The sequence below is a fragment of the Bufo bufo genome, chromosome 4, assembly GCF_905171765.1.
Source record: "Bufo bufo chromosome 4, aBufBuf1.1, whole genome shotgun sequence".
Lineage (NCBI taxonomy): Eukaryota > Metazoa > Chordata > Amphibia > Anura > Bufonidae > Bufo > Bufo bufo.
This window is the reverse complement of record NC_053392.1, coordinates 18,777,242-18,801,485: the sequence shown is the minus strand read 5'-3', so window position 1 is coordinate 18,801,485 and position 24,244 is coordinate 18,777,242. Positions and strand designations below refer to the sequence as shown.

At 45.2% G+C, this 24,244-nt stretch overlaps 1 protein-coding gene and 2 long non-coding RNA genes across 3 annotated transcripts in view; all 3 read left to right on the top strand.

Moving 5' to 3' along the window:
• Window positions 1-24,244, top strand: part of LOC120997016 (perlwapin-like) — a 136,607-nt gene that overhangs the window by 62,649 nt on the left and 49,714 nt on the right. The window lies entirely within an intron of this gene.
• LOC120997038 lies at window positions 727-15,702 on the top strand. The gene is made up of 3 exons (XR_005778048.1): window positions 727-879; window positions 3,551-3,699; window positions 15,429-15,702. It is a non-coding gene; the product is annotated as an uncharacterized LOC120997038 (long non-coding RNA).
• Window positions 18,191-19,703, top strand: LOC120997035. The gene is made up of 2 exons (XR_005778045.1): window positions 18,191-18,463; window positions 19,593-19,703. It is a non-coding gene; the product is annotated as an uncharacterized LOC120997035 (long non-coding RNA).

Here is a 24,244-nt window from a genome sequence, read left to right as displayed (position 1 = left end):
TGCATTGGGGCTGGACGGATCCGTTCGGGGCCGCTTGTGAGAGCCTTCAAACGGAGCTCACAAGTGGAACCCCGAACGCTAGTGTGAAAGTAGCCTAAAGATGTAAATTTCACCTTGATTCTGGGCAGGTAGAATGTTCTTCTGGAGAACTACAGTACACCAAACTGGAGCTATATATGCAGACGGAGAGTAAAAAGATGACTAAACGAGTACAAACTCCAGGACGACAACAGAAAATCAAAACAAACAGTAAAGTGAAACTGAAAAAAGCACCTTACGTGACAGCTCAGTAATTAGCGATGAGTCAGATAATTACTTACCCCCTGGGCTTTTCCTCTGTAACGATATCTATAGTGGTGCACAACCATTAATAAGAAGGTGCCAGATCACAGGATATCTACAGTGAACCTGTCTTTAATATTCATCTAAATGCACAGCTTGTCCGAGGCAAAGACAAATAGTCTTCTTAGACAGATGTCCTTCCTTGAAGGGGATCTCCAACTTTTTAGCAAATTTTGGCTCCACTAGACCTGTAGAAGGAGGCATACTTACCTACTCCCTTACATTCCAGCTTCTTTGGTCCACTCTCACGCTCCATTCCTTGCTTGAAAACATCAAGAGTGAAGAAGAGGAATTTGTGCCACTGTATCTAATCACGGGCCCCAGTGGTGAGATGCTCCTCAAGCGGCATGTGACCCAGGAACATCTTGCTTGGGAAAAAAAAACGTCACTAATGCAGCCAATTGTTGTAACTGTGGCACACGTGACTACCGTCCATTCCAGAAGTTCACAAGCGGGAACCATAGTGTGGCTTACTTAGCTGTGGACTAAAGGAAGAGTGGTGGACTGAAGGAGCCATAAATGAGCAGAAGGGAGCAGGTAAGTATACTTTCCTCGACAGGTCTGGCCAGGACGGGAGGGAGACAAAATTTTCTGGAGAACCTCTTTAACTTACATTCTGGCTTCAGATATTTCAAGATGAGTAGCACGAGATAACCAACTGGCATTGTTAAGGAGGACTTGTCAGCAGGATCAACTCCAACAGGCAGTATTTCTTGTACAATAGGGCTGATCCTACCGACAGGCCCTCATCAATGCTATATACTGTATGTCTGCAAACAAAAGTGTGACAGATCCATCTGTATAGGCCTATATTGCTGGTTCGTTTGTTTGCCTTCATTTCGCTGGATTTCCTGCCCGTATGCCCCTGTTCGTGTGTTTCCCCAAATACCGATTGGAACTACTGAACGGACGGCCACCCAGGAGAAGAGTGTGCTGCTAGTTAACCCAAATGGCCTCATTGTTCACAAAGGACTTAAACTAACTTGAACGCCTGGTCTAATGCGTTCCATTTTGGGATGTTAAATGTCTGTGTATTGAAAAGGGTTGTGACATTGTATGTTTAAATGGTGATGTCTGTTCTGTTGTCCCCACATGTGTATTGTGGTTACCCTCTGTCTTGAGAGATAATGGGATTACTCCTCAGGTCTCCAGGGCAGAGAGGAGGAGACCATGATGCATTGTGGGGGATGTATTGTCTCTGTAGTGCTGCATGTCTCTACTGTGTCAGTCTCCGGTCTGGTCCCCTAGGGGCGTGTCCACCAGATGGAGACCTGCATAAATACGGGCGGGTAGCCCTCAATAAAATTGATTCCTGTTTGACTTTCAAGACGGAGCTTGGTCTCGTTTGTGGAGGGATTTATTATTGGGACAGCGCTTTCGTATATTGCTAGCTGTGGAAGGAGTTCGACTGAATTGCTGATCGGGAGTTGCCACTTCGTATGCTCCATTCGGGAGTTTGACGATCGGCTGGATTAAAAACTGCATTTCTGGAGAAAGGGGCTTATTCACTAAACGGCGGCTTCATCTACCTGGCGGTGAGTGTCGTAACAAAAAGTTTTGAATATTTATTATGAAAAAGTAGACTCTTGTATAAATTTCATGGAAAATGAAGGATGGGAGCATCTCTTAATCTCACTAAAAGAAAGGTCAAAAAGAAACAATAGTCACTCATTTAATCAGTTTCTATGAGGAGGTAAGTCCTAGACTTGACAGCGGCGAATCAATGGATGTCGTATATCTGGACTTCTCCAAAGCATTTGACACTGTACCACATAAAAGGTTAGTATATAAAATGAGAATGCTCGGACTGGGAGAAAACGTCTGTAAGTGGGTAAGTAACTGGCTGAGGGATAGAAAACAGAGGGTGGTTATTACCGGTACACACTCAGATTGGGTCACTGTCACTAGTGGAGTACCTCAGGGGTCAGTATTGGGCCCTATTCTCTTCAATATATTTATTAATGATCTTGTAGAAGGATTGCACAGTAAATATCAGATAGATGACACTAAACTGTGTAAAGTAATTAACACTGAAGAGGACAGTATACTACTACAGAGGGATCTGGATAGATTGGAGGCTTGGGCAGATAAGTGGCAGATGAGGTTTAACACTGACAAATGTAAGGTTATGCACATGGGAAGGAATAATGCAAGTCACCCGTACATACTAAATGGTAAAACACTCGGTAACACTGACATGGAAAAGGATCTAGGAATTTTAGTGAACAGCAAACTAAGCTGCAAAAACCAGTGTCAGGCAGCTGCTGCCAAGGCCAATAAGATAATGGGTTGCATCAGAAGGGGCATAGATGGCGGTGATAAGAACATAGTCCTACTAATTTACAAATCACTGGTCAGACCACACATGGAGGACTGTGTACAGTTCTGGGCTCCTGTGAACAAGGCAGACATAGCAGAGCTGGAGAGGGTCCAGAGGAGGGCAAATAAAGTAATATCTGGAATGGTGGGACTACAGGACCCTGAAAGATTATTAAAATTAGGGTTATTCACGTTAGAAAAAAGACGACTGAGGGGAGATCTAATTACTATGTATAAATATATCAGGGGTCAGTACAGAGATCTCTCCCATCATCTATTTATCCCCAGGAATGTGACTGTGACGAGGGGACATCCTCTGTGTCTGGAGGAAAGAAGCTTTGTACACAAACATAGAAGAGGATTCTTTACGGTAAGAGCAGTGAGACTATGGAGCTCTCTGCCTGAGGAGGTGGTGATGGTGAGTACAATAAAGGAATTCAAGAGGGGCCTGGATGTGTTTCTGTAATAATATTACAGGCTATAGCTACTAGAGAGGGGTCGCTGATCCAGGGAGTTATTCTGATTGCCTGATTGGAGTCGGGAAGGAATTTATTCCCCTAAAGTGGAGAAAATTGGCTTCTACCTCACAGGTTTTTTTTTTGCCTTCCTCTGGATCAACTTGCAGGATAACAGGCCGAACTGGATGGACAAATGTCTTTTTTCGGCCTTATGAACTACAGTATGTTTCTATGTTATCTTTACAACCCCCAGCCAATCCAGCTGCCAGGATCCAGCATGTGACCGCTGCAGCCAATTAGTGGTCTCAGTCACACGCAGACTTATCTGTCATCACATAGGCAGCCAATGATCACCAGCAGCTCATAAACATGAACTGTCGAGGGAGTCAAAAGACGAGTCGTGATCTTTTATATATTTTTTTTAATTACAGGACAACAAGGAAAGGTGAGCTGACGAATGAATGATCACTTGTTCCTACAGATTAAGCCTTTGCATGGAGGATTTTCTCAAGCTGCAGTAGATATCTGGGGTCTTTTTGGTGTACATACCTCCTCAAACAATATGATTTATTCTGAGCAGGTGAGTGTTGAGATATTCATTCCTTATACGTGGCCTGGCGATAGACGGAACAAACGTTCACCTAGTGTAAAGATGCTCGGTGGTCAGCAGACAAATGTGACAACAAAATCAAATGTAGAGGAGGGGGGATGAATGATCATCATAGGAGCGATTCTTCATTTATGTGTCTCTTAAAAATTTATTTTTTTAAATTAAATTAAATGAGCATCGATCGATTTCCTATATCACTGACTTGTGATCATTACCGATAATTCATCTGCCTATGTAAAAGGACCCTTCACTAGGAACAGAAGTGCACTCCTCACTCATACAGTCAGAAATGAGCATACACTCCTCTTACATACAGGAACACGTGTATAATCCTCACAGTCAGGAACATGTGTACACTTCTCATACATAAACTGGCAGGCAAACCTGAATACCTTGCTCTATATTTTTCTGCTGTGCTAGACTCTGGGTTCATTCTGGTTACTGGACTCTGTAGTCGTTGTGGAACCTTTGGAGTGGGGTGCCTTTGGCTGTTGACCCACTTATGACACTCTGTCTCTTAATCTGTAAAGAGTCATGGTGCTCTATGAGCTGCTTCCCTTTAAGGACTCCTGCTGCAGGAATGTGTAGGGCTTTTCCCTCACCGCCCTATCTCTTGTGTCATTTCAGCTCCACTATTGAATCTAAACTTCCTGCAGCCCCTTCCTTGATAGGAAGAAGGACTAGCCCACTTCTGTCCAAAAAGGGGGAGAATGGAATGGTAAGTTCCATTCTATCTAAATATCTCTCTCTTTGCCAGATACACTGCCACCTGCTGGTGAACCAGGCACAGTACATGAACATAACAGTTTTATAGCAACATTATGAATGCACAGTGTAAAAGGATCTGGAATACACAGATGACATCATTGTTAGCCATTAGAGACAGTAGCAGGGTGTAGGAATGGTAGTGCCCTCTCTGGGGTACTACAGTCGTGGCCAAAAGTTTTGAGAATTACATAAATATTAGAAATTGGAAAAGTTGCTGCTTAAGTTTTTATAATAGCAATTTGCATATACTCCAGAATGTTATGAAGAGTGATCAGATGAATTGCATAGTCCTTCTTTGCCATGAAAATTAACTTAATCCCAAAAACAACTTTCCACTGCATTTCATTGCAGTCATTAAAGGACCTGCTGAGATCATTTCAGTAATCGTCTTGTTAACTCAGGTGAGAATGTTGACGAGCACAAGGCTGGAGATCATTATGTCAGGCTGATTGGGTTAAAATGGCAGACTTGACATGTTAAAAGGAGGGTGATGCTTGAAATCATTGTTCTTCCATTGTTAACCATGGTGACCTGCAAAGAAACGCGTGCAGCCATCATTGCGTTGCATAAAAATGGCTTCACAGGCAAGGATATTGTGGCTACTAAGATTGCACCTCAATCAACAATTTATAGGATCATCAAGAACTTCAAGGAAAGAGGTTCAATTCTTGTTAAGAAGGCTTCAGGGCGTCCAAGAAAGTCCTGCAAGTGCCAGGATCGTCTGTTAAAGAGGATTCAGCTGCGGGATCGGAGTGCCACCAGTGCAGAGCTTGCTCAGGAATGGCAGCAGGCAGGTGTGAGCGCATCTGCACACACAGTGAGGCGAAAACTTTTGGAAGATGGCCTGGTGTCAAGAAGGGCAGCAAAAAAGCCACTTCTCTCCAAAAAAAACATCAGGGACAGATTGATCTTCTGCAGAAAGTATGGTGAATGGACTGCTGAGGACTGGGACAAAGTCATATTCTCCGATGAAGCAACTTTCCCATTGTTTGGGGCATCTGGAAAAAGGCTTGTCCGGAGAAGAAAAGGTGAGCGCTACCATCAGTCCTGTGTCATGCCAACAGTAAAGCATCCTGAGACCATTCATGTGTGGGGTTGCTTCTCATCCAAGGGAGTGGGCTCACTCACAATTTTGCCCAAAAACACAGCCATGAATAAAGAATGGTACCAAAACACCCTCCAACAGCAACTTCTTCCAACAATCCAACAACAGTTTGGTGAAGAACAATGCATTTTCCAGCACGATGGAGCACCGTGCCATAAGGCAAAAGTGATAACTAAGTGGCTCGGGGACCAAAACGTTGACATTTTGGGTCCATGGTCTGGAAACTCCCCAGATCTTAATCCCATTGAGAACTTGTGGTCAATCCTCAAGAGGCGGGCGGACAAACAAAAACCCACTAATTCTGACAAACTACAAGAAGTGATTATGAAAGAATGGGTTGCTATCAGTCAGGAATTGGCCCAGAAGTTGATTGAGAGCATGCCCAGTCGAATTGCAGAGGTCCTGAAAAAGACCTCGAGAGCTCTATAAAGGGGAGAGACGCGCTATTATCGCAAGATTTCGGTCGCGATGATCAACATCATGACGTTCCAAAGCTCTGCCATCATTAATTTAGGACACTACTTTATTTAAAGCAGACAGCAGCAGTGTTGGTATAGATAAAGCCTGCTAAAAGTTAGTATTCCATCATATATACCTTCAATTAAAGAGGGATTTCTACCAATAAATTAGATGTCAAAAAGGAGGTATCATTCTATCATATGGCCCCATAATTACAAATTATGGGCCAAACAAGGACAAACTATAGTTTGGTGTGAAGAAGAGAATTCACATCCTATACACCTAAAAGATGCTGAGTAAAGTGATTTCAATCGAGGGCCAATTTGGCCACTCCTTAAGGATGTCACTTGATATTATGACACCCCAAAACTCCCCAAGATATAAATGTTCTGGACCAGTTTTTAAGTGAAGCAAGTAAAGTCCATGTTCTCATGAATCTGCTTCTCTAGCTCAGACAATTTATTGTTCTCCTGTGTTAATAAAAGTCTCATAAATCTCAGCGAATGTAACCTCTTGTTCCCACTTAATCAGAAGGCCTGGAGGAACGGAAGGCAGAACATATAAGGAGCAGGTTAGCTGCTGCCAAGCCAAGAGACATGAATTATTTAGATTGTGCATCAACCCTTGTGCAACAGAGTTGCAAGATGAGAGAGAGACCCCAGCCTAGAGAGTACCCTCTGCCCAGCAGAGGCCTGCAACATACTGCGTCTTCAGGCTGCCAAGACTCTTTCTGTACTCGGCACTGTAAATAGTTGTGGTGTGACCTGTGGCTGCACTTAGGTGGACTCTAATAAGTTCGGAGACTTATTTCTTTACTGAAGTAGGTTGAGCTAGTTGTCACTGATTTTATCCGTCCTATTTAAGGTGAGACAATCCCCCATGATGACCACAACATTCCTGGTGCAGCTCCAGATGTAGCTCCACAATGTTAGGACACTCCAAACAAATCCCCATATCTCACAGTAACATAGATTTAGATGATAATGTAGGTCATGTTTACATTTTCAGTTGAATATTATGTAATTACACCCTATACTTTGTGTGCAGCCTCCTGACTCATGGCTGTAGACACCACACCCATGCAATGAGAAGTGTGGTGACACCAATCTGCCATGATGTATGAGAAGGATGAGGATCCTTCACCAAGCTAGGTGTGACATGGTTCTGACACCAACGTGATCTGGGCTTGGCTACAGGGTGTGATACTCATGTACTTCTGGAGGCTCAGTCATCTGAATGTGAAGGCACGAAACCTCACTGCAAGGAGGAGAAGTCTTCTAATGAGGGCCCCCGATTGTCATTTCCAGCTGTCAAATGAAATGGAAATTTCTGATGTCTGCAGCAATCTCTGACACAGAGGAACACGGTGTAATCAGACTGGATATAATGATTGCATGTGATAAACCTAATGGACATCCCTTCACTTTACCAACAATATATACTGTAAAATATGGCATATTTGGCATAAAATAAGGGCAGCAGACAAGAATTTGCATCATAAAGAAAGGTTGAGCCTGGCCCTATGAAGGCGCTGCACCCCGAGATCAAGCAACCCTGCTTCTAGCCCCAACTTTATTCTCGAGTTCAATCATCAACTGTTGCTCCACATGTAGTTTACCACGACCTGATTCAGAACCTCACTCAGGCTCCACAATTATATCCACATAATCCACTCAGTCGTATTAGTCTTAGGCCTCATGGACACGACCGTTGTGTGTTTTGCGGTCCTCAAATTGCGGATTCGCAAAACACGGATGGCGTCCGTGTGCATTCTGCAATTTGCGGAACGGCACGGACAGCAATTAATATAACTGCCGGCTCTTGTCCGCGAAGCGGAGCAATGGATGCGGTAAGCACAAGGAGTGCTGTCCACATCTTTTGCGGCCTCATTGAAGTGAATGGGTCCGCATCCGAGCCGCAAATACTTGGATGCGGACCAAATCAATGGTCGTGTGCATGAGGCCTTATTCAAAAGGTTATTGGTGAGGTATAAGTGTTAAGCAATGGTTAACATTGCTGTATTTGTGCGAGGGGAGGCGCGGCTATGTACGGTTAAAAGGCAGCAGCCTTTACCTGCTGCACGGTCGACGTCAGTTCTGGGGTCAAGAGTCAGTCCAGCACTTCCGGGTTAATTCGGCTCCACAGGTCGGGCGTCTTGTGTGATAGAGCTCTTTACCTCGACTTCAAGTAAGACGGGGGCTGTTACATGGGACCCACCGGGGTCTGCGGGCGTGCGGTGCGCCGAGCACATTGGTAGGGGAGGGCAGCAGTTCGCAACTTCGGTCCTCATGGCGGCGGTGGCACTCGCGAACTAGCTGGTTGCCGACGTCAGCGGTGTCCGGGCGCGCTGCTTGTTCTTGTGAGAGCGCTCCGCCGCACAGTGCCGCCTAGTGGATACTTGCAGGATCATGCCTTATGGTCTCCGGTGGCTGGGGGAAGGGAACGATGCGTCGATATATAGGAACAATATGTTAGGGCACTGTGTAGGAGCATTGTCATTTGTCATGTTGTACACATTGGTAATAAATGAACTTAACCTAATTTGCATGTTCCTTAGAATGTCCCATAGTTTATTTGTTTGCACTGAAGTTGTCATAGTTGCAGGCGGATCATGATCCAGATAACAGCTTGAGCTGGTTACAACTACATTCTAATGAAACATTCGGTGGCGTAAACTTACCTGGCAGCGTATTGTCTGTTACCAGGGGCAGACTTCTGGGGACACCTGACCACGGCAGGCTGCGGACATGATAGGGGTGTAGGTGACGGAACGAAGCCACGCACTCCTGATGGCAGCAGGGGTACTCGCATGCCCGCCGACTATCAGACTTCAGCTCGCTGCTGCGGTCGGTGTGGGGTGCGGGCGCCCTCTGCTGGTCACATACATAACAGCTGATGGTTCCCTGAGGTTGTTATAGGGGGCTGTTGTCGACCCCATGAATGGGTTAGCTGCCGATTGCATGTGGGAGGTGCTACGTTCCACTTTTAAAAAAGGGGAAAAAAAATTGTTTTTTAAAAAATAAAATTTATGTTTCCACAGTTACGTGTCACGTCATCGTGACACTACAGGCAAATAGACGGTCAGATAAGGTAGGTATTAATGCACGGACTACGGCATGCAAACGGTCATTTACCCGTCACGTTCTGGGTAGCAGTGAGGGGGTGACCACAAACTGTTCCTACTACCCCCAGTCCTATAGGTGGGGGAAGAAGAAAAAATATAAAAAAATAACTGTTACGACTACAGGCACTTTACTGGCATGTCTGTCACGACCTCAGACACACATAAGTCCTGTCAAGACTACAGGCACTCCAATTAACGCGTCTGTCACGTCCACAGACTTGGCATATAGTCCTGACACGACTACAGGCATTTTGTTAAAGCGTCTGTCACGACCACAGACTTAAAAAATCAAGTCCTGTCATGACTACAGGCAGTCTTGGTAACACGTCTGTCACGTCCACAGACTCAGCATAAAGTCCTGTCACGACCACAGGCGTACGAATCAGGACATTACATTACACATTCGGTGCCATGCCACAGGCGCAGCCAGGTGATGTCTGTCACGACACCAAGTCCTGTCACGTCTTCAGGCACGTCAGTCACAGACATGGATAAACGACCACTACAATCAGGTCACAGAGTGAGGCCCAAGTCATGTGGTAGGCAACACTTACCAGGCCAATAGACAACGATTTCCGTCCCGCCTACAGGTTTGGTCACGGCAGACCCACAGGTGGCACAATTACGCACGTAGCAGGTGGCGGTTGCACAGTAAAGTCCGCCACAGCAAATCGCAAGTTGGTTGGGATCCACTGGTGGTCACGGCGGTCGGGCAAATGGGCATAATGTTTGCAGTTCATAGTTCGGGTTAGGGGGGTTACTAATGGCTCTCATTTACTGGCCGGTAGGAAGATGTCGCAAGAATTCGTTCCAGGAGGCTCATCTGCATCTCGGGACAGTGGGGACACCCAGTCTGAGCGAAGCGCGGGGCCATCCTTACGTTCCTAGACTATTCCTAAATTATCCGCCGAGCTGCGGAGGAGGGGCATCTCCTTTCCCGCCTACGCAAGGAAAGCAGAGCTATATCGTCTCCTTATGACAGATGCACCACCCGTGAGCCAAGATGAGGTGTCTATGGGTACAATTCAAACGTCGCTCACACAGCTACACGCCGTCATCCACAGCATGGCATCATCCATGCCGGACTTACAGGCCAGGATGGAGTCAGTTGAGGCCAGTTCTGCTGCTGCAATGTTGGCGGCACCAGCACCAGCGGTAGCTGCGGTGGGGCAGTCCAGCGTTTCTGGTGGGTCTTCTCAGATTCCCCCAATCGCCCCATCCCACTTCATTCCGACTATATCAGGCAGGATATATTGGAGGGTAGGGACGTAAATCTGGCATCCCTGCTTATTGCCACACATGAGGCCCCGGACAATAAGACCATAGCATGCGGTGAGGTTTCTGTCATCCTGAAGTCTAAGGATGCCAGGTTAAACAGGAAGCTTAATATCACCGAGTTCGTGCTAGCATTCAGCCTATACCGGGACATCATTTGTACAGCTTACCCACATAGGAGGGCTGAGCTAGACTTATACATGTATAAAGTAGTGGAATTAGGTTATAAGTATTACCATCGCTCATTCTCGGCTAAAGCGGCAGCCGCCCTGACACAGTGCCAACATATCCTGGATTGGTCTAACATAGACACTGAGTTGTTTTGTCGCCATTTTGCAGGGCTGAAAGCTCCGACCTGCACAGTCTGCAATTCTTATTCCTACACGGCAGGTTGGTGTTCTAATACGGGTAACACAGCAGAATCAGTTCAGCCTAGTTCAGCCCCAGGTCCGTCTAGTAACAAGTCATCATTCGGGGTCGATAAATTAGGGCGTCCCATTAAATACCTAGGGAAGAGCCAGATATGCAATAACTATAATTACGCAGCTTGTCATTATAGTCAGTGTAGGTTACTACACCTATGTGCTATCTGTTTCAGAGCCCATCCACGCGTAGCATGCCCTCAGAAAAATGGCCCGGCATGACTAAGCGTGGTTAACGTGGAGCTGCTCGCTCAGTTCTTGTCTGCCTATCCAGACCCAGAGTGGGTGCAGTTCGTCATCAACTGTTTGATCTACGGCTACCACACTGGTCTTCTCGCCCTCCCACAGACCACATTCGAGTGCGGGAATTTGCAGTCAGCAGCTAGAGACCCAGAGGCGGTAACACAACTAATCAGCACCGAATTAGACAGGGGTTATTTGATAGGTCCCTTCAGCCAACCTCCCTTTGCATGCTGGAGGGTCAATCCAGTAGGCATTGTGACTGGGAAGTTCAATAATAAAAAACGGTTAATTTATGACTTGTCGGCCCCACATTCATTACAAACACCAAGCTTGAACTTGTTAATTCCTTCAGAGGAATTCTCCATGAGATACGCATCCATAGACGAGGCTATCCAGGTCATAATAAAATTGGGGAAGGGTACTTGGTTGTCAATAGCAGATATTGCTGACGCATTCAAGTTACTGCCGATCCAACCAGAGTTATGGCAGTGGCACGGCATTAAATGGCAGGGATCTTATTATTTTGCGAACAAATTGACCTTCGGGTCCAAGTCCAGCCCCTGGTTATTTGACCAGTTTGCCAGCGCTCTGCATTGGGTCTTGTCCAATACCTTCAGGGTAAATCATGTTATCCATTACCGGGACGACTTTCTCCTGTTAGAATCCCCAAATCAAGAGCCTCAAGATTTACAGGTCCTGTGTATGGCATTTGAAGACCTCAAAGTTCCATTGGCCCCACACAAGGTCGAAGGCCCTAGCACAGGGATCACATTTCTAGGCATACACCTAGACACAGTAGACATGCAAGCCAGTCTTCCACAGGACAAGTTGGCCAGAATCAAGGCAGTCGTTCACAGGCTAGCCCAAGTGAGGGTCACCACCAAGGCAGATCTTCAGTCACTTCTCGGCATGCTGAATTTTGCCATGCGGATCATTACGCAGGGCAGATCATTTATTTCAAGACTGCTGGTTCTCCTTCCTCAAGCACCATGCCAAGATAGCCCAGTTCACCTGGATCAGAATGCCATTTCAGATTTACTGATGTGGGACAACTTCCTCTCCCAGTGGAATGAAGTCTCCTTGTATATTCCAGTGGCATCCAATCATTCGCCAGTAGTCCATACAGACGCCTCTCCCACTGCCGGCTTCGCAGACATACATGGCACCCATTGGTTTAGTGAACCATGGCCAGCAGAAATTACCAGCATAACTGGGTTTTCCAGGAGCTCCTCACTGTTCGAAATCTATCCCATAGTAGGAGCAGCAGTGATATTGGGTGAATAGTGGAGAAACCAGACGGTCTTATTTCTAACCGACAAAAGGCATACAAGACGGCCTGGCGATTGTTTGATAAGTTTAATAACACATACCCCTCTGCCGGTGACGGTCCCATCACATATCTGTTAGCATTCGCAGCTTTTTGCCACTCTCATTTAAACCTGTCCCATAGTACCATCAAGCTGTACCTGGCTGGCATAGAGCATCATTGGTACATCCAGTTTCCGGATCAACCTTCCCTATTTTCAGCCCATCCAATCAGATCCTTGTTGAGAGGTATTCAGAAGCAGTCCATCAAGAGAAGGCCCACCAGGCGGCCTTTCTCCGGTAACATGATCAGGTCCGTTTCTGATGCACTGTCGAACAACCCGTTCGGCCAGTACATTAGCTTACTCATCAAAGCTGCAATGTATTTGGCTTTCTACGGATTCCTCAGGCCGGGGGAGTTCACTTGCGCCAAGTCATCCAGTGGCTATCTGCGGAGAAACCAGCTGCACTGGAACGGTACGCACTTTATCCTCGGCTTGGACTCCTGCAAGGCAGCCCGACCTGGGGAGTCAGTTCAGGTCAGATACTTTGCCACAAACAACAAATGGTGCCCAGTCGCAGTGTTGCATGAGTGGTTGCAGTGCATCGGGAACGAGCCTGCTGAGTCCCCCTTGTTAAAGTTTGATGGTGCTGCCTTGAACATTCAAACCTTCCTCAATTACGTTCGCCTGCTGTTGTCCTCTTCAGGAGTCAACCCGCTGGCGATCACAGGTCATTCATTCAGGATAGGTGCCGCCTCAGCGGCCTCCAGAAATAATGTGCACATGTCATCCAGAAATTGGGCAGATGGAAATCTGCGTGTTATGCCCGTTATGTTCCTGACCCACAACAGGAAATGTCCCTTGCCTTCAATAATTTGGTTTTGTAAGTACGACGCGTTAAATATATACTGTATATTCAAACCATTCCTGCATTTGTGTGGTTTTTGGCCCCTTTAGGCTACCCTCCTACAGCAGTTCCGGCATAGCTCTACTGCTTCAGGTAGGTACTGTTAGGTAGTTCCTCACGGAGCAGATTCAAGCACAAGTGTTAAGCAATGGTTAACATTGCTGTATTTGTGCGAGGGGATGCGGGGCTATGTACGGTTAAAAGGCAGCAGCCTTTACCTGCTGCACGGTCGACATCAGTTCTGCCCGCCCAACCCCCCCATTTTTACATATAATCCACACTGGGGTTGCCCCCTTTAGGCTACCCTCCTACGGCAGTTCTGTAATAGCTCTACTGCTTCAGGTAGGTACTGTTAGGTAGTTCCTCACGGAGCCGATTCAAGCACAAATAATACTCTTTTGAAGCTTTGTTTGTATTTTTCAGTCCTTTTATTCATTTGACCCCCGAAACGTGGTGCAGCATGGGGTAGCAATCAGTTCACCGCTCTCAGGAATACTATGCATTATAGCGATTTATTTATATGAATAAGGCCTCATGCATACGACCGTTTCGGTCCGCATCCGAGCCACAGTTTTGCGGCTCGGATGCAGACCCATTCACTTCAATGGGGCCGCAAAAGATGTGGACAGCACTCCGTGTGCTGTCCGCATCCTTTGCTCCGTTCCGTGGCCCCGCAAAAAAAAAAAAAATGTCCTATTCTTGTCCGTTTTGCGGACAGGAATAGGCATTTCTACAATGGGCCGACCGTTCAGTTCCGCAAATTGCAAAAGGCACAAGGACGGCTGTTGTTTTTTGCTAATACGCGGTTTGGGGACCGCAAAAAACGGAACGGTCGTGTGCATGAGGTCTAAAAGGACTGAAAACTACAAGCAAAGCTTCAAAAGAGTGAGTATTATTTATACCTCACGAATAACCTTTTGAATAAGACTAAGGCCTCATGCATACGACCGTGCCGGAAGCCGCCCGTGTGCCTTCCGCAATTTGCGGAACGGAACGGGCGGCCCATTGCATACATGCCTAGTCTTGTCCGCAAAACGGACAAGAATAGGACATGCTATATTTTTTTTGCGGGGCCTCGGAACGGAGCAACGGATGCTGACAGCACACGGAGTGCTGTCCGCATCTTTTGCAGCCCCATTGAAGTGAATGGGTCCGCATCTGTGCCGCCAAAACTGCGCTCAGGTGGGGACCATAACTACGGTCGTGTGCATGAGGCCTAATACGACTGAGTGCATTATGTGGATATTCTGGTGACTGAGCCCACTTGCCCATCACGACCATGCAACCTGAGTACTGATACAATCATTTTCTGCGGCCTTGCTCCTCTCTTCTGTCCACTTCAGATTCGGTAAGACAAATGTCCATATGTGACCAAAACATTACTTTAAAAAAATCTGGACTTTTGACACATACTGAGAATGGTCGGTTTCTGTTATATGGATTATAAAATGTTATAGAAAGTTAATGACTTGCACAATCAAATAAATTATCTACTCATGTAAAGTGGTCTTTGCTGCATCTCCTAATGAAAGCACGTGCATGCTTAGCCAATGTATAAGATGGTCCGGAAAGATAGCTGTTGGCCAATTGAGTGTTTGGGTGACAGCTACTCTATGTAATATGTAGGGCAAATCTTACCTAAGCTTATTTTCTTGATACTCCACCCCCTACCTCCTGCCCATTGTAAGTCACCACCTAATGATCAAAAGGTGGTAAACATGCCTCACTCTCTTCACCTTTCTTACCTTTTAAAGCCTTAGACCTTGTAAATGCCACAAATGTATACCACTACATGGCCCATGGCTCTGAGATGTACTCAAAAGCACTAGTGCAGTTAACCCCTTAAGGTTCCTCAATGACCCCATCCTTCCTCACCTAGAAAGATTCCAGCTCCTAAAAGAAAATGTATATACGATTTATTGGAAGTAAATGAATTATACTGAAACCCAGGTTGTGTCATCTGCTCCATTTGTATCTCATGTCCAATGTCTTGTAGATATTTATAGAAATGTTCTTTCATCAAAGATACAAGGAAGTTCTTTATTATAATCAGCCAGTCCTAATTAAAGTGTTTTTCATATGATTCCAGGGATTGGGAAAAAACATTGCGGAAGAGTACGTCCTGCCCTGTAGCTTCTCCTCCCTACCTTCTACATCCCAATAAATAGTGAGTCCTTCACCTGGATGGTTCATATCTCCAGCACAACAAGCACCACCATAATAGAAGACAAGAGTGCCACGCCTTGTCTGTATCTCATATCTCCAGCGTTCAGCAGATATGGCACCGGTGACCGTCTCTCTCGTTCTTCTCATTCTTTGCTGTGCAGGAGCATTAGCAGACAACAATGGCAAACCCCCACCAGGAAATCCTACTAAGCATGCTGATAATTCACAGGGATGAATGAAGAACCTTCTTCAATACTTTGGTTCATACCATGGGGGAGTAATAAAGCCCACCATAATGCCCCCCCCCCAGTAGAAATAATTATTCTTATAATGTGACAGTGCAATAAATACCCCCTTGTAATGCCCCCAGTTGAGCTAATGTCCCCATAGTGCCCCCATAATGTTCCAGTATAAAATACCCCTATATAGTGCCCCCAGTAAATTCCCCCTTCCTCCTAGTGCCCCCCATAATGTACCAGTATAAAATGCTACTGTACAGAGCCCCCATATAAAATACCCCTTCTTTGTGGCCTAAGTAGATGCCCACAATAATGTGCCAGTAATAAATGCCCCCATAGATGCCCCCCAATAATGTGCCAGTAAAATGAGCCCCCTTAGATGCCCCCCAATCATGTGACAGTAAGATGTGCCCCCATAGATGCCCCCCAATCATGTGCCAGTAACAAGAGCACCCCACCATAATGTGCCAGTAACAAGAGCCCCCCCAATCATGTGCCAGTAACAAGAGCACTCCGCCATCATGTGCCAGTAACAAGAGCCCCCCAATCATGTGCCAGTAACAAGAGCACCCCGCCATCATGTGCCAGTAACAAGAGCCCCCCCAATCATGTGCCAGTAACAAGAGCACCCCGCCATCATGTGCCAGTAACAAGAGCCCCCCCAATCATGTGCCAGTAACAAGAGCACCCCGCCATCATGTGCCAGTAACAAGAGCCCCCCAATCATGTGCCAGTAACAAGAGCCCCCCAATCATGTGCCAGTAACAAGAGCACCCCGCCATCATGTGCCAGTAACAAGAGCACCCCCCATCATGTGCCAGTAACAAGAGCCCCCGCCCAATCATGTGCCAGTAACAAGAGCCCCCCCCAATCATGTGCCAGTAAAAGTATTTTACATATTAAAAAAAAAAAAAATTATACTTTACCTCCATGTCAGCGATGCGATGCAGGCCTCTTCCGGCCTAAGTCCCGCGTTTTACGGCTCAGGCGGCGCAATGACATCATCGTGCCGCCTGTACCGGCCACTGATGGACTTGATGATCAAGGAGTTTCTGGGGTCCCAGCAACAGTTATTTCTGTGTGACTCTTCCAAAAAAGATTTGTCCAAATTATGCAACCCTATTAATGAATGGTAGATAAAAGATTCAAGATACTAATCTGGGAGGTTTCATCCTCACTGATCCCTCTGATATTCCTTTTCTGGCATTTACCGATTCCCCACTGGTTTCTGCTTTATGGTCTGCTTCCAGTGTACATGGAGATTACTATGAAGTCATTTCTAGAGGTAATGTTTGTAAAGAAGGATACTGCCATTAAGTACTGTACATTACATTAGGTAACTTGCACTGTTCCTGAGTTACATTATACTCCAGAGCTGCACTCACTATTCTGCTGGTGGAGTCACTGTGTACATACATTACATTAGTTACCCTGTACTGATCCTGAGTTACATCCTATATTATACTTCAGAGCTGCACTCACTAGTCTGCTGTTATCTGGCTATCAATCTTACTGATGCCACACTTCCAGTTACTTAGGGTATGAAGTGCTGTGACTTATCTTTCTGTAGTTACATCTAGACATTTATGGGGTCATTTATCAAACTGGTGTAAAGTAGAACTGGCTTAGTTGCCTTAGGTGGAATCTGATTGGTTGCTATGGGCAACTAAACCAGTTCTACTTTACACCAGTTTGATAAATGACCCCATTAGTTTAATGACCATTTGCCTCCAGATGTGAAGCCTGGAACATGCCCAATACCACAGACCGGGTGCCCGGGCCGACCAAAACCTGGAAACTGTAAAGTGGACGGCGATTGTAAGGGACTCGAGAAATTCTGTAAAAAATATTGTAAACTGGAGTGTATCAATCCCAAAAATAGGAAAACTAAGTGATGTGAGGCTGGCCGGATGCATCTCCTGTTCCTTTACAGCGGAGGACACATTACTAGGCATGAGCAAACCCGTGGAAGTTCAGGTTCGCTGGGTTCGGCCGAACTTCAGGTCAAAGTTTGGGTTCGACACCCAAACTTGACCCCAAACCCGGACCCTATTAAAGTCAATGGGGACCCAAACTTAAACAGAATGCTAAATAAAATGGCCATTGAGGGGTTAAAAATAATTTTATAAAACTCACCTCATCTACTTGATCGCACAGCCGGTATCCTCATCTTTCTTCTGTACCTGCAAAAGGACCTGTGATGATGTCACCATGTGGTGAGTGCGGTGACGCCATCGCAGATCCTTTTGCATGTCCTGCAGAAAGAAGAAAGAAGAGGATACCGGCTGCGCGGTCAAGTGGATGAGGTACGTTTGTTTTTTATTTTTAACCCCTCAATGGCCTTTTTATTTATCATTCTGTCTTAAGAATGCTATTATTTTCAGTTATAACCATGTTATAATGGAAAATAATAAAATCACCCGAATACTGAACCCGAACCTGAACTTCAGTGGTACCCGAACTCGCAAATTTCGGTACGAACCCGAACTTTGCAGTTCGGCTTGGCTCAACCCTACACATTACTAATCAGTCTCAATAATTCTCTCTTCTCGTGGCTTTTCTTTCTCTAGTTGCAAATAAACCTGGGAAGTGTCCAGTATTTATGTCACTTCTCCCTTGTAAGACTCCTTACACTGAAATAAAGTGCAGTGGAGACCACCATTGTCTCGGGAATCAGAAGTGCTGTGATTACATGTGCCGGTGGCAATGCATGACTCCTGTAAGTAACAGAACCCATCAATTTAAACCGATACTGTACATGTTTGCCAGATTGTCTTGTCTCATCATCACTATTACATAAGGAGAAGCAGCTCTATCTCACTCTATCCCAGCAGGAAGTCCTAGAATGATCTTACCCCATCAACCATTAGTTGAGGACTTTCTCTTTATACCAGGGGCTGGAAGGCATTGAAGAAGATTTATGGGATTAGAAGGAGGTCTCCGCTTTACATTTTCAGAAACAGCACCACCCTTCATCCTCTCACTTGAATGACGTCCTCGATTCGCATCCGACGGTCCGCACCGCTAAAAAGTAGTGCATTCACCGTATATTCTGTACTGTGGACCTAATCATGTGAAAGGGTCCACGTTTGTGATACAGTGCTCACATGGCTGGTGGCTGTATATTGCAGATCTGCTATTTGTGGACCACAATATGGGCATGGACCTGCTACGGTTGTGTGCATGAAGCCAAACTTACACAACTAAAAAGTTCTTAATTTGGCAGCTCAATCAAATCCAGCTAATCAGCTTCCTGCGACCACCACATCCAGCCAATGAGCTGTTTGTGACCACCAGATGCAGCCAATCAGCTGCTTGTAAGCACCACAGTCAGCCAATTAGCTATTTATAACTAATGTACCACATCAAGCCAATCAGCTGCTGGTATCTTCTCCATCCAGCCAATCAGCTGTTTGTGACCACCAGATGCAGCCAATCAGCTGCTTGTAAGCACCACAGTCAGCCAATTAGCTATTTATAACTAATGTACCACATCCAGCCAATCAGCTGTTGGTATCTTCTCCATCCAGCCAATGAGCTGTTTGTGACCACCAGATGCAGCCAATCAGCTGCTTGTAAGCACCACAGTCAGCCAATTAGCTATTTATAACTAATGTACCACATCCAGCCAATCAGCTGCTGGTATCTTCTCCATCCAGCCAATGAGCTGTTTGTGACCACCAGATGCAGCCAATCAGCTGCTTGTAAGCACCACTGTCAGCCAATTAGCTATTTATAGTCAGATCCACATAAACCCTTCGAGCCAAAGTCCAAATGTGAACCTCGATCACCCCCACTAATAATTTCCGGTATATATTCTAAATTAACCACAATGTCCTGCCTTGCAGAAATGAAGCAAGATACTGACCATCGTCCGTGGACCATGACAAGGATCTGCAGCCAGCTCATTGTTTACAGCTTTGATTATTCTGCATGTAATAAAAAAATCATCTCCCCGATCGTTGTCCTGTGACCTCATCTGTTTGTATTGGGTGGTTGTATAAGAACAATATATTATATAATCATCCTGTATGTTATGGAGACTCTCGGGTAAATATCTGTCAAATACCGCATATGACTCCTTTGAAGTAATAGGAAGAAACCACGGCACTCGTTTTTCAAATAATCAGAGATAATTCTTTTATTGTCCATCCCAGAATTGGATCTTTTGAATAATGGCTATCGTTTCGATCCACTAGGACCTTGTTCACGGCCTTAGTGTTGTAGATCGGGAGACGTCAGGTAGACTACTCAAGTGTTGGTGGGGGAGGTCTGGGGGGGAATAATGTCATTCTAGGTTAACAACTTATGTTTTACACAAGAGAAAGCAAAGAGGAAGAGATTGAGATTTGTGGATTTGATGGCTCACTCCTCCTCTAGGTCACAGCAGGATAACGTGGAGGTAACTTCAGAGTCCAACACCGTGCTGTGGATCCAGGGTTCCCAGCATTCCTCCTGCTCCTCCTTGCAGCCCCAAAGAAGCCTTTCAGTGGAGTCCTCTCTGTCTTCACTGCCCCTTCTGAGTGGAGTGCCTTCCTTTTAAGAAGTGGCAATAAAATCTCATGCCCCCTGGCTGGTAGTCAGGAGAGTCTCCTTTGATGACTTGTGTAAGAGCAGCCAGCTTGTGGACTGTCCTGAGGAGGAGGTTCAGGAGGAGGCTCGGACCCCACGCATAGCTGTGTTGGTGGTGGTAATATTGGCACCCGTAGCCTTGATACTAGTGAGGGAAGAAACAGTCAGGTAAAATGCAGAGCAGGGAATCAGAAAAGGGGCCAAGGAACACACAATGATATTTCACAGACTGATAAAAGTGGCAGGGACTCTGATGATGATTATGTGTTGCACAGGACCTGGGATCCAGATTAGGGTGCTCGGGAGGAAGCAACATCAGAGGAGGAGGGCGATGACAGCTTCAGGAATAAAGAGCATTGGTTTCATATCTCCAAAAGAATAGCTAGAGCCATGTATGCTTTGGGATCTGGGGACATTGAGTTGCATTAGGCTCAAAATGTGTCAGAGCTAAGCCACGCTGCCTCTACTTCTGTGTAAGTATTGCCAGTCTGGCATTTTTCTCCACACTGCCAGAAGACAGAAGCATTGCACCGTGCAAGATCTGCAAAAATAAAATAAGCTGTGGACAGGCAAACACAAGCATCAACACCACAGCTTTATTGAACCACGTGAATTGCCATCACCCCATCCCTTGGGCAAACAAAAGTGGCAGCCAGTTACTGCAAAAAAAAGTTGCCTACTTATTCCAGTCTGCCCTTCAGTAGCCAGGCCACATCCATGAGCAATATGGCGTCTCTCATATCGTCCCCTCCACTGTCAGCAATCAATAACATAATGCACTGCCAGGAAGCAATTCTACATGTCCAACAATGCACTTGTGAGCAAGCTTAATTACCACCTAGCCAAGTTGCTGGTGGTGCAGTCGCTGCTGTACCATTTAGTCTAGGCTGCTGCCCTTTGGGACCTAATGGCATGCACTCAGCCTCGATGGAAGATACCTAGCAGGCTTTATTTCTTCTAAAAAGCCATCCCTACCTTGTACTCTCATGTGGAAGAGAACGCGGGTGACTCCTTGCGATTCTCGATGTGAAGCAAGGTGTAAACCATAGTGGACAATTGGAGCAACTGTTACAGGCAGGAATAGTACATGTCTTTCACAGCTCACTGGGTCAATCTTTTTGTGGCAGTGGTGAGGCAGCACCCCAGTAACATGGCCAGGTCCTTTTGTCCCCTCCACAATTGTGTCATCCTGGCTCCTACAGCAGGAACTTATGCACAACCTCAACCTTCTCCTCCATTGGCACATTTTCATCCTGAACAGCAGGGCACATTGTCATTACTACTCCCCCTCCTTTCTATCAGACCTGTTAAACCCGGAAGTAAAGGAGAGCTGACGAGTAGCTACCCCTCTGAGTTGTGCACTGACCAAGGGTAGGCTTCAAGAGAGGAATAACAGAAACCCAGAGTGTTGAGGAGTATGAGGAGAGACTAGTGGAGACTAAAGTATTACCTCAGGCTATAGATTCCATTAGCACCTAATGTGAGACAGGAGGTAGCCTACATTGTCTGTTCACAGTCTACAGTAAAGTACAAGCTGTAAGCAGAGCCACATTCCTTTATGGACAGTGCGGACATATTATTAGAAGTTGTAAGTAAGCCAGGAAGGCAAAATATATCTACCGGTCCCGCTTCCCCGGGACTTTACTGCACCCATCACTATTCACATTGCCACATGTGTTAAAATGTCCCTTTAAAAATACACTACTTATAAAATACAAAAGGCAATAAAAGCAATAAAACAAAACAAAAAAGTATTAAGTACAGGAATCCGGTTCTCTTTGGCTTAGTGACCGCCGATCACTATTCTACAGTCTCCTGCACAGAGCACCCCCGAACTGCTCCAGAGCCTGCATATCCACAAAATATCCAGATACACGTAACTTAGTGGCACGGGCCACGCGGGACACCAAGACCGCACGAGATTCCAAGCACTGACACCGGCGTATGCCACATGGGACGCCGAGACTGCACGGATCATTTGCAGCACATACCGAGAGGCGAGTTCTGACCGGACAGTCTGATGATCTGAAAACGTTGGAAGGGTAATAGCAGGCAGCACATTATTACCGAGTGGGACGCCACAGGTACTAAACAAAAGCTGCCTGCTAATATATTAAAAACACCAACTACCCTGTAAAAAGATCGTTACAACAACCACAATTTATGGGAAATACTGCCGGCTTATAGAGGTGAATTAACTTTCCAGACAAAGTCACTTTTTGTTGCAGTGGATATTACATCGCTACATTGCGACTAGACAATAATTACTCTATTACTCTGTTGCAAGCCAATTGTTTCTAACACTATAATAGTGACTTTACCGCAAGACGAACTGCGTCCAAACTGCAGTGGAACATATATTTTTGTTCACAGCTTCTATTCTTGCAGAAAATACAGTGTTGGCCCATTGACGCTGTTACCGGGACTTGTTTTTTGTTTTTTGTTTTGTTTTGTTGCGTTTTGTATTTTATAAGTAGTATATTTTTAAAGGGACATTTTAACACACTTTTCCTCCCCAAATAGGGGTAATAAATTATTGTATATGATATAGTTTATGTGTCCTCTGCGTGTAACCAGATATAGAGTGCCAGCCTACCAATTCAGTTTTTCTTACCTCATACTACTGACTGAGTCAGCCAGACTTTGAGCACCATTACATGATAATAGACGGGTGAGCGACTATAGAATTCTGTATCTTATTCACAACAAGCCATTAATTCTTCTGACAATTAACAACTGTGCGTGTTGTATGGGAAAGCATTGTGACCATGTCAAGACATCATTTTTGAAAGCTTGATCCCCTGCCCCCCAAAAAATGCATAAGAAAAAATTAAAAGAGATAACATGTTTTCCTAAAAATTCAGAGTCCTAGGAGACTAGAGAGTGTTAACCCTTTCAAGACCAAGCCATTTTTCACCTTTGTGTCCACGTCTAATTTTGCAAATCTGACATGTGTCACTTTATGTGGTAATAACTTTGGAACACTTTTATTTATCCAAGACATTCTGAGACTGTTTTCTCGTGACACATTGTACTTCATGAAAGTCATACATTTGAGTCAATATTTTACCTTTATTTATGAAAAAATCCCAAATTTACCCAAAATTTTGAAAAATTCTCAATTTTAAAATTTTTGATTTCTCTGCTCTTAAAACAGAAAGTGATACCTCATAAAATATTAGGCTACTTTCACTCTAGCGTTTTTCTTTTCCGGTATTGAGTTCCGTTACAGGGGCTCTATACCAGAAAAGAACTGATCAGTTTTATCCCCATGCATTAAAAATACCGAAATTCCGGATCCTTCCTTCCGGTCTGCGCATGTGCAGACCTTTAAAAATTTGAAAAAAAATTAAAACTGACCCGTTTGTCCGTATAACAAATGGACAGATGGATCCGTTCTTGCAATGCATTTGTGAAACGGATCTGCATCCGGATCAGTCTACAAGTGCTGTCTGTTTGCATGCAGATTGCCGGTGACGGAACTGCTTGCCGGATCACTCTGCCACAAGTGTGAAAGTACCCTTAGTACTTAACATTGTCTACTTTATGTTGGCATCATTTTTTAAATGTAATAAAAAAAAATTAGGACGTTAGAAGGCTTAGAATTTTAGAAGCAATTCTTAAATTTTTTAAGAACATTTCCAAAACGCACTTTTTAAGGACCAGTTCAGGTCTAAAGTCACTTTGCGGGGCCTACATAGTGGAAACCCCCCATAAATGACCCCATTGTAGAAACTACACCCCTCAGGTTACTCAAAACGGATTTGACAAACTTTTTTAACCCTTTAGGTGTTCCACAAGAATTAAAGGAAAATGGTGATGAAATTTCTAAATTTAACTTTTTTGGAAGATTTTCCATTTTAATCCATTTTTTTCTTTAACACATCGAGATTTAACAGCCAAACAAAACTCAATATTTATTACCCTG